At 31.5% G+C, this 14936-nt stretch overlaps 2 long non-coding RNA genes across 2 annotated transcripts; one reads left to right on the top strand and one right to left on the bottom strand.

Moving 5' to 3' along the window:
* Positions 1–1299: 1299 nt before the first annotated feature.
* On the bottom strand, positions 1300–4890 carry LOC134723724 (uncharacterized). Its single transcript, XR_010108166.1, has 3 exons — positions 4705–4890; positions 2480–2535; positions 1300–1802 (listed from the first exon to the last, which is right to left on the bottom strand). It is a non-coding gene; the product is annotated as an uncharacterized LOC134723724 (long non-coding RNA).
* Positions 4891–7663: 2773 nt separating this feature from the next.
* On the top strand, positions 7664–11181 carry LOC134723723 (uncharacterized). The gene is made up of 3 exons (XR_010108165.1): positions 7664–7819; positions 9996–10051; positions 10679–11181. It is a non-coding gene; the product is annotated as an uncharacterized LOC134723723 (long non-coding RNA).
* The last annotated feature ends 3755 nt before the right edge of the window (positions 11182–14936 follow it).

Genomic DNA, 14936 nt, shown 5'->3' with positions numbered 1-14936 from the left:
AACAATCGTGAGTGCGTTGATATTGAAACCAAATTTAACAGTGTTAAATTTGGTTTCAATATCAACGCACTCACGATTAGTATGTATGAGACAAGCGGTTTAGCTCAAACTAACCTTTAACTGCAGAAAAATCGGAAAAGAAAAAACTGTTCCCCAGAGTTGTCTCCCATTTTCTTATGGTTGCAACTTTCAGTTAAGTAACGACCTTCCGATTACCACCAGTGACACTGTGATCCACTATCTTAGATTTAATGCAATCAGTATGCATCAGCATAAGGGTACAGCTAGTTTGCATATCATTTAGCATGCCAAGGATTAAGATACAATTTAAAAAGTTAAAATTTTATCAAAGATACCACGTTTAGTAGTCGGGTTTTCGATACTGTAATCAATCAGCTGAAAATAAATCGGTCTTCAATGACACCAATTTAGCCAAATAAAGTGGGAAACGCCCGAGGATATGGAATGTTCTTTGAAATAAACCAATATGTTTGAAGACTAAACACATTAAAAGTCGGATAGCATTTGTGTCAGCATAAACCTACCTTCTACAAATAACATAAATGAGACTAATTGTACCGCAGCATATGATCAAATTATAATTTTTGATAAATAAAGTTTATTAATCGCTTCGAACGCATGTATTTAAAAAAGAGGGACGAAAAATACCAGAGGAACAGTCAAACTCATAAATCGAAAATAAACTGACAACGTCATGGCTAAAAATGAAACAAACAGACAAACAATAGTTCACATGACACAACAAAGAAAACTAACGAATAAGCAACACGAACCCCACCAAAAACTAGGGGTGATCTCAGGTGCTCCGAAAGAGTAAGCAGATCCTGCTCCACATGTGGCACCCGTCGTGTTGCTTATGTTACAATATTGCAAATCCGTTAAGTAGTCTGATTCGGTAGGTCACAATCATGATGGGTAGGGAATTGTAGTTACGACATAAGGAAAATATCAGATATCATCTGTGAAACGGTTATCCAACTCGTGATGGCGTCCGTAAAATTTACAAAGGGATTATTTCAACTTCACCATTTGGAACTCTTGGTTAAATAGCTTCCGTGTGAGCAGCAATACTCTGTCAAGAAAATCACGATATGAATGCAAGCGCGTGAATATCATATAAATTGGTAGAAATATACCCCGTATGAAGGTAATTTTGGGTTTTTGTCGTGTTTTTCCCCCAATATTTATAACTACATGTATTTATTGATCTCTCTCTCAAGTTTGATTGAGGTCTACAATTTGAATATAAACACAAAAGAAAGAAAATATAACATCAAACAAGATATTAAAACATTTTTTTAGCAAGCCGTTCTCCATAAATATTATAGATTAACAAAAGATAGATTTAAAAAACAAGTATCAAGTGTTGAATAGTTCAGTTTTTCTTGAAATGTTTGGTCACATTGAAAAAAAGCAGTTTGCCAAAACAAAACGCATGGATTATTTTTCTTCAACACACTAACGGCGTGTGACAATGAAGTTGTTACGCAAATCTTAAATGCACTTGAACTCCACTTCTAGGTACTTATGTGTTCCGCGGCAAGGGTCTCCATATTGACGGTTGGTTGGTTTCAATAAACAAAATCTTTTGCCATTGCATTGCGCTTTGACCTTACTGTTTGACCTTGATGAACTGCAATGAGTTGTTTTGACTTTTCCAGGGCATACAGATGAATCAGTGGACCGCCCATATATTGCTGATCGTACCGAAATTGTCAACGGATATGGACATTTGATGTATGCAGACTTGTTCTCACATACCATGAAGGCACACCCATTTACTGAAATATACAAAGGTATGTCATTTTCAAACATCATTAAAGATTGCAGATTCAGTGTTTAGAATGGATGATGAAAATTAAGTTGAAAGTAAAATATTTATATCAATAGACATATAGATATAGAAGGATGTGGTGTAAGTGCCAAGGAGACAACTCTCAATACAAATAACAATTTATAAAAGTAAACCATTAAAGGTCAAATTTTGTATTTTTGTGTTTATGATCGATTAATTATTTTATACAACTTAAATGGAGATGGGAGATTTTGTTTTATTAGTCAAATAGACAGGAACGCAACCGAACAACATATTTTCTTGTCTTATCTTGATTGTAGTTAGTATTTTCGTATTTTTTTCATTCTTTGAATTATAAATTTATTTTTAACATCTTAATTTTCCCCTCTTGTTAAATTCTAATTTATTTTGACTAAAAAATCAAACCCGACGTTTTATTTTTATGTTTCTGTAATTCAGATTTTATTGAATTTTCAAATATTTGCCTCGAGCACCACCGAAGATTCATCTTTTGTCGAAAAGCGTATCTTGTGCAGTAAAGTTAATAGCGTCAATGTTATAAGATATTGTTTCATAATTGAGTAAAGCTGTAAAAACGACCAGAAGCATTCAAAAATACACTAAAAAACAACACAGTAAGAAAAAGATATTAAAAAAACTTACCGTGTGTAACAAAAACTGCCAAAACAAAGAAACCTGCGAAAAACGTCAACTGCATCCTTAAAAACCTTGAAATAAAACAATTTAAAGTTGTATTAGAAAGAACATACATACAACCTGAATTCTAAATAGTTCTTATATTATATGATGTGCGTATGACTTTTTTTTTCATTTTCACTTCCCATACATTCAAAAAGAGCTTTTAGTCGATACTCAATATCAATGACATTGAACGTTTCTCTCCCCTCCTTTTTCTTTAAAAGGTTTATTTGCTAAAAATAAAAATAACGAACTTTTTGGGATGAGAATTAAAAAATTTAACACATTTCTTCTAAGGTGAAAGGTTTATAAATCAAGCCGCAGACATATACAATTTGCCCAGAAGTCCTGTTGAACTGTAATTATTCAGTTTTGCGGTGAAAATTTCAGATCAATAATCTATGGAAAAAAATGCTTGTCATGCTATATTGCCGTAAAATATCTAACAAAAAATATATAATTTTCTATATATGGAAAATCTTTAAAAAAAAAATCGGTCGATTATCATATCTTTCATAAGTTGACTTGTAACTTCACACTTCCGAAATGATACGTAACGGTTGTTCAATTTTATTCTTTAAAAAAAAAGAAATTTGAATAGAAGAAAGATATTCGGTATACTTAGAAGGCGATACAATGTTTTTCCAATGAATAAATTATTTTGTTTGTATTTTTTTTTTGTAAGTAAGAATATGTTTTGTTTTATTCAGTTAAACTTTAATTTCACGAACTGTCTTATGTCACGTAATAAAAGATGGTTTTCGGAATATATTTTGAAATCTAATCTAAACCAAAGTAAAATGATCAAAACAAACCTAGTTAGTTTTGTTTGTAAATATTATTTTGTGTTTAATCCAACTCATGACATTTCCAAAGCATTGCTTTCATTTGTTATGTATGAAGTATGCCATCCAAATCACCAATAAAGCGATGCCTTACAAAAAAGAAAATGTGGTATGATTGCCAATGAGACCACTCTCAAAAAAGAGACCAAAATGACACAAACATTAACAACTATAGGTCACCGTACGGCCTTTAACAATTAGCAGAGCCCATACCGCATAGTCAGCTATAAAAGGCTCTATATGACAATGTAAGGGGAAATTACGGCCTTATTTATATATAAAAAAAAAATGAACGAACAACAAATATGTAACACATAAAAAAAAACCGACAACCACTGAATTACAGGCTCCTGACTTGGGACATACATACAAAATGTGGCAGGGTTAAACATCACAACCTCTTCCCTAACCTGGGACATTGGTATAACAGTACAACATAAGAACGAACTATAAAAATATGATTCAGTTGTTTTCCAGTGTATACATTGTTGACTACTTTAAGCGATTATACATTTATTTTTTAATTCTGTTACCATTTTTTACTTTAATTTCAAAATACTTTTACTTTAACGGGGCACTAGCTACGAGATATATAAGAAAATCTAAAGTTTGATTTTTTTCTGTTCAATCAATAATGAAAGTGAAATAGTGAGATAACAATTCGCTTTTTGCAGCCAAAAAGGTTCAATTTTGTCAAATTACCGGCTAAGAAACATTGATAATTAGTAATTCACTTGCAAGTGAATGAGTCGACCTCTTCAAATTCGTATTCATGTGAACTTCAATTTAACCCCTAGCCAGAGATTGACAACGCATGATTTATACGTGTACCGGTTATTTAATGGCAACAATGAAAGTGGAACTACGGCAAATCATTTGATTACTAATTCGATGCACATAAAATCATTCTTATACGGTTAAAAACAATGAGAAACATCTATTTTTAATCTATTAAATAAAATCAAACAGACCTATAAATATCCAATTGCATGTGTTGGTTTAATCTATTCATATCTTTTTTATGTTTACATCGCTTATATGGTCATGTGATGTCGAATCGATAGTTAATTGGATGTCGTAAGGACTAAAATACACACGTAACGAACCTATATATTATCTACCCCATGCTCTGTAAACTGTTTATTTTAGACTCTAGATTGTATGATAAATGTTTTATTAAATAAAATATGAGAATTTGAGTCAAATTGGTAACCATGAATTTGATAGCTAGTGCCCCTTTAACTATCTCTCGTGTCAAAAATATATTGATATATTTTTTTTAAAATTTATTTTAAAGTACACAATGAATTAAGTTATTTAATTAATTTTTTCCTATACTCTTACCTTAAATCGACCTCAAAAGCTTCAGTTAAATGATGAAAACCAACAGAGATCTGCTGATTTTATAAAATGAACACTACCAATGAAATGCAAGCAAGCAAGGGCGTTTGTCTTTATCATTTTCAAAACATATAAAGGATTTCCTAACACTCCCGGTTTGAGTATAGTCGGAAACAATTTTATGTTCGTTGTTCCTCCTAGGACTTGTTTTTTTTGTCATTCTTCCTGACCATGCATGTCCTTGACAGATAAACAGTCTTCCTCTATTTCCGTCAGTGTATTGATTTGAACTTGTTTTTGGTGCAAATTATATCAAAATTGTAGAAAAGTCTATCGACTCTTGCTCAAAATATGGACAATTTTTTGTTATGGACCTCTGTAATTCAGTTTGACAGCTTAAGACATAGACATTTTTAACCTTTTTCAAACTGGACCAAATAACCACTAGATCTTTGCCTACAAAATCATGCCTCGAAATTTTACATGTAATTTAATTTCCTACTTTATGCATATAAGATATACAGAAATAAATTTTTAAGGTGTATTAACACAATTTGTTTAAAGACTGTTTACACTAGGGACTCTATTTGAAGACAACGAAAATCAAAAGACGATAATGGTCCCCGGACCTTAAATTTTGCATGTTTATATGTGATGTCAATTTTATTCAAGAGAGTTTAATTTTGCAAACTTGTTCCTTTTGAAATTAGTATTTTTGTGTGTTTGACGAATAAAAACTGGAAGAGGGGCAAAAGATACAAGAGTGACAATCAAACTCATAGATTATGGCTAAATTTAGTGCTGTGATTCAAAGAATAATTATCAAGATTTAACATTTATATTCCAATTGATATTATTAACTTGTTACGTACATATTAATGTTTGCACCTTGCTAATTGAATAGGATGTAAATACAGTTATGTCTTTAAGTTCATAATGTGCTGTTTAATATATAAATATATTTAATAAATAAATGATTTGGAAAATACATTGAAGGTATAAAAAGTCATGAGAATTCCGAATGCAATAAGGTTATATCCGGGCACTCTGGTTCTAAACCTTGGTTCCTTCTGGGTTTTCTGGTTCTGAACCTTGGTGTTTTGGTTCGAAACCATGGTAACTGGTTCAACATCCGGGTTGTTTGGTTAAGGCAACCCAACTTCTTGGTTCCATCTGGGTTTTTATTCTAGATCATTCTAATGTTCCCATTGAACATAACAGAAAATAACCGCAAGTCTCCGAATAAAAAGGTAAAGTAGGTCAAAGACGCTAAAATTATTTTATAATATTACGACGGCCCCCCCACCCCCCCCCCCCCCTTAGGAAAATTTCTGGATCCGCCACTGTCTTAGACATATGTACGTAAATAAGGGATGAGTATAAAAGAAAAAAAAAGGAAAATAAAACGACTGAATTAAATAAAAGGATGTTCGATGTACTGTATACTTCGGTTTGTTTTCTATATGATGCTTTATTTTTTATCTAGTTTCTTTATCAAAATAATTAAAATGATTATGGATAAGATAAATTATACCTTATAGCTTCCTTTACCGTCGATGCTAAAATGTTCAACATATCATGTTAAAATGTTTTTAATGTTTTTAAAATAATTTTAGCATCTTTGTCCTACTTTAACCTTTTTATTCGGAGACTTGCGGTTATCTTCTGTTATGTTCAACGGACGCCACTGTCTAGACATATTTACGTGAACAGTCGTTTTATTTTCCTTTTTTTTTCTTTTATACTCATCCCTTATTTACGTACATATGTCTAGACAGTGGCGGATCCAGAAATGTTCCTAAGGGGGGGGGGGGGGGGGGGGGGGGGCGTCGTAATATTATAAAATAATTTTTAGCGTCTTTGACCTACTTTACCTTTTTATTCGGAGACTTGCGGTTATTTTCTGTTATGTTCAATGGGAACATTAGAATGATCTAGAATAAAACCCAGATGGAACCAAGAAGTTGGGTTGCCTTAACCAAACAACCCGGATGTTGAACCAGTTACCATGGTTTCGAACCAAAACACCAAGGTTCAGAACCAGAAAACCCAGAAGGAACCAAGGTTTAGAACCAGAGTGCCCGGATAATACCTTATTGCATTCGGAATTCTCATGACTTTTTATACCTTCAATGTATTTTCCAAATCTTTTATTTATTAAATATATTTATATATTAAACAGCACATTATGAACTTAAAGACATAACTGTATTTACATCCTATTCAATTAGCAAGGTGCAAACATTAATATGTACGTAACAAGTTAATAATATCAATTGGAATATAAATGTTAAATCTTGATAATTATTCTTTGAATCACAGCACTAAATTTAGCCATAATCTATGAGTTTGATTGTCACTCTTGTATCTTTTGCCCCTCTTCCAGTTTTTATTCGTCAAACACACAAAAATACTAATTTCAAAAGGAACAAGTTTGCAAAATTAAACTCTCTTGAATAAAATTGACATCACATATAAACATGCAAAATTTAAGGTCCGGGGACCATTATCGTCTTTTGATTTTCGTTGTCTTCAAATAGAGTCCCTAGTGTAAACAGTCTTTAACAAATTGTGTTAATACACCTTAAAAATTTATTTCTGTATATCTTATATGCATAAAGTAGGAAATTAAATTACATGTAAAATTTCGCGGCATGATTTTGTAGGCAAAGATCTAGTGGTTATTTGGTCCAGTTTGAAAAAGGTTAAAAATGTCTATGTCTTAAGCTGTCAAACTGAATTACAGAGGTCCATAACAAAAAATTGTCCATATTTTGAGCAAGAGTCGATAGACTTTTCTACAATTTTGATATAATTTGCACCAAAAATAAGTTCAAATCAATACACTGACGGAAATAGAGGAAGACTGTTTATCTGTCAAGGACATGCATGGTCAGGAAGAATGACAAAAAAACAAGTCCTAGGAGGAACAACGAACATAAAATTGTTTCCGACTATACTCAAACCGGGAGTGTTAGGAAATCCTTTATATGTTTTGAAAATGATAAAGACAAACGCCCTTGCTTGCTTGCATTTCATTGGTAGTGTTCATTTTATAAAATCAGCAGATCTCTGTTGGTTTTCATCATTTAACTGAAGCTTTTGAGGTCGATTTAAGGTAAGAGTATAGGAAAAAATTAATTAAATAACTTAATTCATTGTGTACTTTAAAATAAATTTTAAAAAAATATATCAATATATTTTTGACACGAGAGATAGTTAAAGGGGCACTAGCTATCAAATTCATGGTTACCAATTTGACTCAAATTCTCATATTTTATTTAATAAAACATTTATCATACTATCTAGAGTCTAAAATAAACAGTTTACAGAGCATGGGGTAGATAATATATAGGTTCGTTACGTGTGTATTTTAGTCCTTACGACATCCAATTAACTATCGATTCGACCTCACATGACCATATAAGCGATGTAAACATAAAAAAGATATGAATAGATTAAACCAACACATGCAATTGGATATTTATAGGTCTGTTTGATTTTATTTAATAGATTAAAAATAGATGTTTCTCATTGTTTTTAACCGTATAAGAATGATTTTATGTGCATCGAATTAGTAATCAAATGATTTGCCGTAGTTCCACTTTCATTGTTGCCATTAAATAACCGGTACACGTATAAATCATGCGTTGTCAATCTCTGGCTAGGGGTTAAATTGAAGTTCACATGAATACGAATTTGAAGAGGTCGACTCATTCACTTGCAAGTGAATTACTAATTATCAATGTTTCTTAGCCGGTAATTTGACAAAATTGAACCTTTTTGGCTGCAAAAAGCGAATTGTTATCTCACTATTTTACTTTCATTATTGATTGAACAGAAAAAAATCAAACTTTAGATTTTCTTATATATCTCGTAGCTAGTGCCCCGTTAAAGTAAAAGTATTTTGAAATTAAAGTAAAAAATGGTAACAGAATTAAAAAATAAATGTATAATCGCTTAAAGTAGTCAACAATGTATACACTGGAAAACAACTGAATCATATTTTTATAGTTCGTTCTTATGTTGTACTGTTATACCAATGTCCCAGGTTAGGGAAGAGGTTGTGATGTTTAACCCTGCCACATTTTGTATGTATGTCCCAAGTCAGGAGCCTGTAATTCAGTGGTTGTCGGTTTTTTTTATGTGTTACATATTTGTTGTTCGTTCATTTTTTTTTTATATATAAATAAGGCCGTAATTTCCCCTTACATTGTCATATAGAGCCTTTTATAGCTGACTATGCGGTATGGGCTCTGCTAATTGTTAAAGGCCGTACGGTGACCTATAGTTGTTAATGTTTGTGTCATTTTGGTCTCTTTTTTGAGAGTGGTCTCATTGGCAATCATACCACATTTTCTTTTTTGTAAGGCATCGCTTTATTGGTGATTTGGATGGCATACTTCATACATAACAAATGAAAGCAATGCTTTGGAAATGTCATGAGTTGGATTAAACACAAAATAATATTTACAAACAAAACTAACTAGGTTTGTTTTGATCATTTTACTTTGGTTTAGATTAGATTTCAAAATATATTCCGAAAACCATCTTTTATTACGTGACATAAGACAGTTCGTGAAATTAAAGTTTAACTGAATAAAAAAAAACATATTCTTACTTACAAAAAAAAATACAAACAAAATAATGTATTCATTGGAAAAACATTGTATCGCCTTCTAAGTATACCGAATATCTTTCTTCTATTCAAATTTCTTTTTTTTTAAAGAATAAAATTGAACAACCGTTACGTATCATTTCGGAAGTGTGAAGTTACAAGTCAACTTATGAAAGATATGATAATCGACCGATTTTTTTTTAAAGATTTTCCATATATAGAAAATTATATATTTTTTGTTAGATATTTTACGGCAATATAGCATGACAAGCATTTTTTTCCATAGATTATTGATCTGAAATTTTCACCGCAAAACTGAATAATTACAGTTCAACAGGACTTCTGGGCAAATTGTATATGTCTGCGGCTTGATTTATAAACCTTTCACCTTAGAAGAAATGTGTTAAATTTTATAATTCTCATCCCAAAAAGTTCGTTATTTTTATTTTTAGCAAATAAACCTTTTAAAGAAAAAGGAGGGGAGAGAAACGTTCAATGTCATTGATATTGAGTATCGACTAAAAGCTCTTTTTGAATGTATGGGAAGTGAAAATGAAAAAAAAAATCGCAAACAAGTCATACGCACATCATATAATATAAGAACTATTTAGAATTCAGGTTGTATGTATGTTCTTTCTAATACAACTTTAAATTGTTTTATTTCAAGGTTTTTAAGGATGCAGTTGACGTTTTTCGCAGGTTTCTTTGTTTTGGCAGTTTTTGTTACACACGGTAAGTTTTTTTAATATCTTTTTCTTACTGTGTTGTTTTTTAGTGTATTTTTGAATGCTTCTGGTCGTTTTTACAGCTTTACTCAATTATGAAACAATATCTTATAACATTGACGCTATTAACTTTACTGCACAAGATACGCTTTTCGACAAAAGATGAATCTTCGGTGGTGCTCGAGGCAAATATTTGAAAATTCAATAAAATCTGAATTACAGAAACATAAAAATAAAACGTCGGGTTTGATTTTTTAGTCAAAATAAATTAGAATTTAACAAGAGGGGAAAATTAAGATGTTAAAAATAAATTTATAATTCAAAGAATGAAAAAAATACGCGTTCCTGTCTATTTGACTAATAAAACAAAATCTCCCATCTCCATTTAAGTTGTATAAAATAATTAATCGATCATAAACACAAAAATACAAAATTTGACCTTTAATGGTTTACTTTTATAAATTGTTATTTGTATTGAGAGTTGTCTCCTTGGCACTTACACCACATCCATCTATATCTATATGTCTATTGATATAAATATTTTACTTTCAACTTAATTTTCATCATCCATTCTAAACACTGAATCTGCAATCTTTAATGATGTTTGAAAATGACATACCTTTGTATATTTCAGTAAATGGGTGTGCCTTCATGGTATGTGAGAACAAGTCTGCATACATCAAATGTCCATATCCGTTGACAATATCGGTACGATCAGCAATATATGGGCGGTCCACTGATTCATCTGTATGCCCTGGAAAAGTCAAAACAACTCATTGCAGTTCATCAAGGTCAAACAGTAAGGTCAAAGCGCAATGCAATGGCAAAAGATTTTGTTTATTGAAACCAACCAACCGTCAATATGGAGACCCTTGCCGCGGAACACATAAGTACCTAGAAGTGGAGTTCAAGTGCATTTAAGATTTGCGTAACAACTTCATTGTCACACGCCGTTAGTGTGTTGAAGAAATATAATCCATGCGTTTTGTTTTGGCAAACTGCTTTTTTTCAATGTGACCAAACATTTCAAGAAAAACTGAACTATTCAACACTTGATACTTGTTTTTTAAATCTATCTTTTGTTAATCTATAATATTTATGGAGAACGGCTTGCTAAAAAAATGTTTTAATATCTTGTTTGATGTTATATTTTCTTTCTTTTGTGTTTATATTCAAATTGTAGACCTCAATCAAACTTGAGAGAGAGATCAATAAATACATGTAGTTATAAATATTGGGGGAAAAAACACGACGAAAACCCAAAATTACCTTCATACGGGGTATATTTCTACCAATTTATATGATATTCACGCGCTTGCATTCATATCGTGATTTTCTTGACAGAGTATTGCTGCTCACACGGAAGCTATTTAACCAAGAGTTCCAAATGGTGAAGTTGAAATAATCCCTTTGTAAATTTTACGGACGCCATCACGAGTTGGATAACCGTTTCACAGATGATATCTGATATTTTCCTTATGTCGTAACTACAATTCCCTACCCATCATGATTGTGACCTACCGAATCAGACTACTTAACGGATTTGCAATATTGTAACATAAGCAACACGACGGGTGCCACATGTGGAGCAGGATCTGCTTACTCTTTCGGAGCACCTGAGATCACCCCTAGTTTTTGGTGGGGTTCGTGTTGCTTATTCGTTAGTTTTCTTTGTTGTGTCATGTGAACTATTGTTTGTCTGTTTGTTTCATTTTTAGCCATGACGTTGTCAGTTTATTTTCGATTTATGAGTTTGACTGTTCCTCTGGTATTTTTCGTCCCTCTTTTTTAAATACATGCGTTCGAAGCGATTAATAAACTTTATTTATCAAAAATTATAATTTGATCATATGCTGCGGTACAATTAGTCTCATTTATGTTATTTGTAGAAGGTAGGTTTATGCTGACACAAATGCTATCCGACTTTTAATGTGTTTAGTCTTCAAACATATTGGTTTATTTCAAAGAACATTCCATATCCTCGGGCGTTTCCCACTTTATTTGGCTAAATTGGTGTCATTGAAGACCGATTTATTTTCAGCTGATTGATTACAGTATCGAAAACCCGACTACTAAACGTGGTATCTTTGATAAAATTTTAACTTTTTAAATTGTATCTTAATCCTTGGCATGCTAAATGATATGCGAACTAGCTGTACCCTTATGCTGATGCATACTGATTGCATTAAATCTAAGATAGTGGATCACAGAGTCACTGGTGGTAATCGGAAGGTCGTTACTTAACTGAAAGTTGCAACCATAAGAAAATGGGAGACAACTCTGGGGAACAGTTTTTTCTTTTCCGATTTTTCTGCAGTTAAAGGTTAGTTTGAGCTAAACCGCTTGTCTCATACATACTAATCGTGAGTGCGTTGATATTGAAACCAAATTTAACACTGTTAAATTTGGTTTCAATATCAACGCACTCACGATTGTTAAATTTGGTTTCAATATCAACGCACTCACGATTACTGGTATGTATGAGACAAGCGGTTTAGCTACACATAAAAACATTCCAATTTTCGTAAAATAGGCGTTCAAAAAATCATCTAAAACAACAATAATGTTGAGGATGGTAGTAACTCTTTATTAAATTGATCTGAATAAAGCAAGCCAAGAGTTTTAAACGTGTCTTCTATTATATGAAAATAGAATATGTTATGTTTTTTATATTATTATTATTTTAACATACAACGTGTGATAAAGAATTTCAATCAGCGTAACACTTTATGAATTCAAAATTATTATTTTTTTTCAAATACATTTTTGACTAGAGTTGTCTCCCATTTTTTGTCATACGACCATACGCTTACAATCAGTTAGAGTGGGTGGGCGGGGAAGGTCTGACGTATTAAATTATAATCCTGGTACCTTTGATAACTATTAGAAGTCGTACAGTTGATAAATGGATAGCATATGATCATGGTATTTCTAAATATTTTATGTCATTATGTTTATCAAATTATCAGTATATCTATATATCAAAGAAGATATGCAAATTGGTGATGAAGTAGCAATCCATGGCGACTTATTTTGCATTTCATCCTCTATAAAAACTACAAAATATCACACACAACCAGAATAAAACAATATGACACTTAATCAATGAGATAAATAACCAGACATTAGTTTGTAAACATGTTTTTTTTCAAGTGTGTTGAGATAATTTTCTGATAACAATTTGTGTAATATCAGGTATATGGAAAAAGGTAAAAAAAAAAAGAGTACCGAACTCCGAGGGAAATAATTAGCGTAAAGTACCTAAGCAAATGGAAAATAAAGCCTCAAACACATCAAACGTATAGATAACAACTCTCATATTCCTAAATTGATACAGACATTTTTTTATGTGTAAAATTGTGAATTAAACCTGGATTTGTAGCTTTCTCAACCTGCCTCTTGTATGTCAGTTGCATAATATTCCATTATATTAACAAAAACCTGTGAACAAACCAAGAACACATAATAGGTAACCATGTAAAAAAAAGTGGTACACGAGTCAACGTCAACATCGTGTTATAATCTTAATCAACGAAATTAAAACAAGTAAATATCAACAAAGGAAATTAAAATGGTACAAAGTCAAACCACATAAATCAAAATGAAAGACAAGATTAAAACAGATGACAAGAGCAAAACAACACGTTGTTGGGATAACAAAATATATTACCAAAATAATTGAGCACGTAGTTAAAATGATAAACAACTTCAGTGCCTAGAATCTATACTTCAAAACCATCGTGTATTACTCATGAATTTGATACGGAATATTTATCAATAAGTCTTGGTACCTTCCAATGAACTTTTATGTAGAAAAAGAAAAGAAGTTCCTTACAACTAGTTCATCAATTTTCTACTTAGACACTGGTTAAATGCTGTAATAAATGCATTGGATTTTTCCCGTGACTTTGATCTTTATTCTGTTTTTAAGTGTCATATGTTTTCTTGTATTGTTTACGTTTATAGCTTTGTACGTGTAAAAAAGCTGCTTTCTGTATTTTTTTACACAATCAAGAACTTTACAATTTAAGCTTTTGACCTTGATTTAGTATAAAATTGAACTTTCTGACAACCACGCAAAACAAAAAAGTGTTCATTATAGGCTCCCGTTGGTACTTGATATCTTCACTTTTTTGGGCAATTAAAAGAACTCCTTATCTAAGATATCCGTCTACTATGTTATTACTATGGATAAATTACTAGTTTTCATAAGACAATGATCAATACGGCTCATAACGTTAATGATCTTACCCCTAAATTATGGAGATATTCCTAAAAACTTAACCTGGACAACCAAAGGATAAATGGTGCATTTACGACAGGTTGAACAATATGTATAACGTAAAAATGTTCCTTTAATATATTTTTTTCAAGTTTGAAAGTGAAAAGTGAATTTTATATGCAATCTATTTTCTAAATTAGTTATTGACAGACACATAGGTAGACTATTTATCTGTAAAGGACATGATCAGGAAGAATGACAAAATAACAATTCCTGGGATGTCCTTCGAACACAACATTGTTTCCGACTATATTTTCAAACCGGGAATGTTAGGAAATCCTTTACATGTTTTGAAAATGAGAAAGACAAACGTCCTTTCCTGTACTATGCTTGCATTTTAAATTTACAAATAAGATATCTGAGCTTTATCTTTTCATCATTTAACCTTGTTTATATCGGAATTCAAAATAGATTTAAAACAAAACATATTTTATTGCATAAGACAGTCCGTGAAATTAGAGATTAACAGATCCAAAAAAAATATATTCTTGTTTACAAAAATTGATGAAAAAAATCATTAGTATTGCGAAACGAATATTTATCGCAAGAACAAAATTAGGCGGAAGAAAAAAAACAATATTCAGAAGAAAAACAATAGGTCTTTTCACAG

The sequence above is a fragment of the Mytilus trossulus genome, chromosome 6 (assembly GCF_036588685.1).
Source record: "Mytilus trossulus isolate FHL-02 chromosome 6, PNRI_Mtr1.1.1.hap1, whole genome shotgun sequence".
NCBI classification, from domain to species: Eukaryota; Metazoa; Mollusca; class Bivalvia; order Mytilida; family Mytilidae; genus Mytilus; species Mytilus trossulus.
Note: the sequence above shows the minus strand (reverse complement) of the source record. Positions and strands in the feature narration are given on the sequence as shown.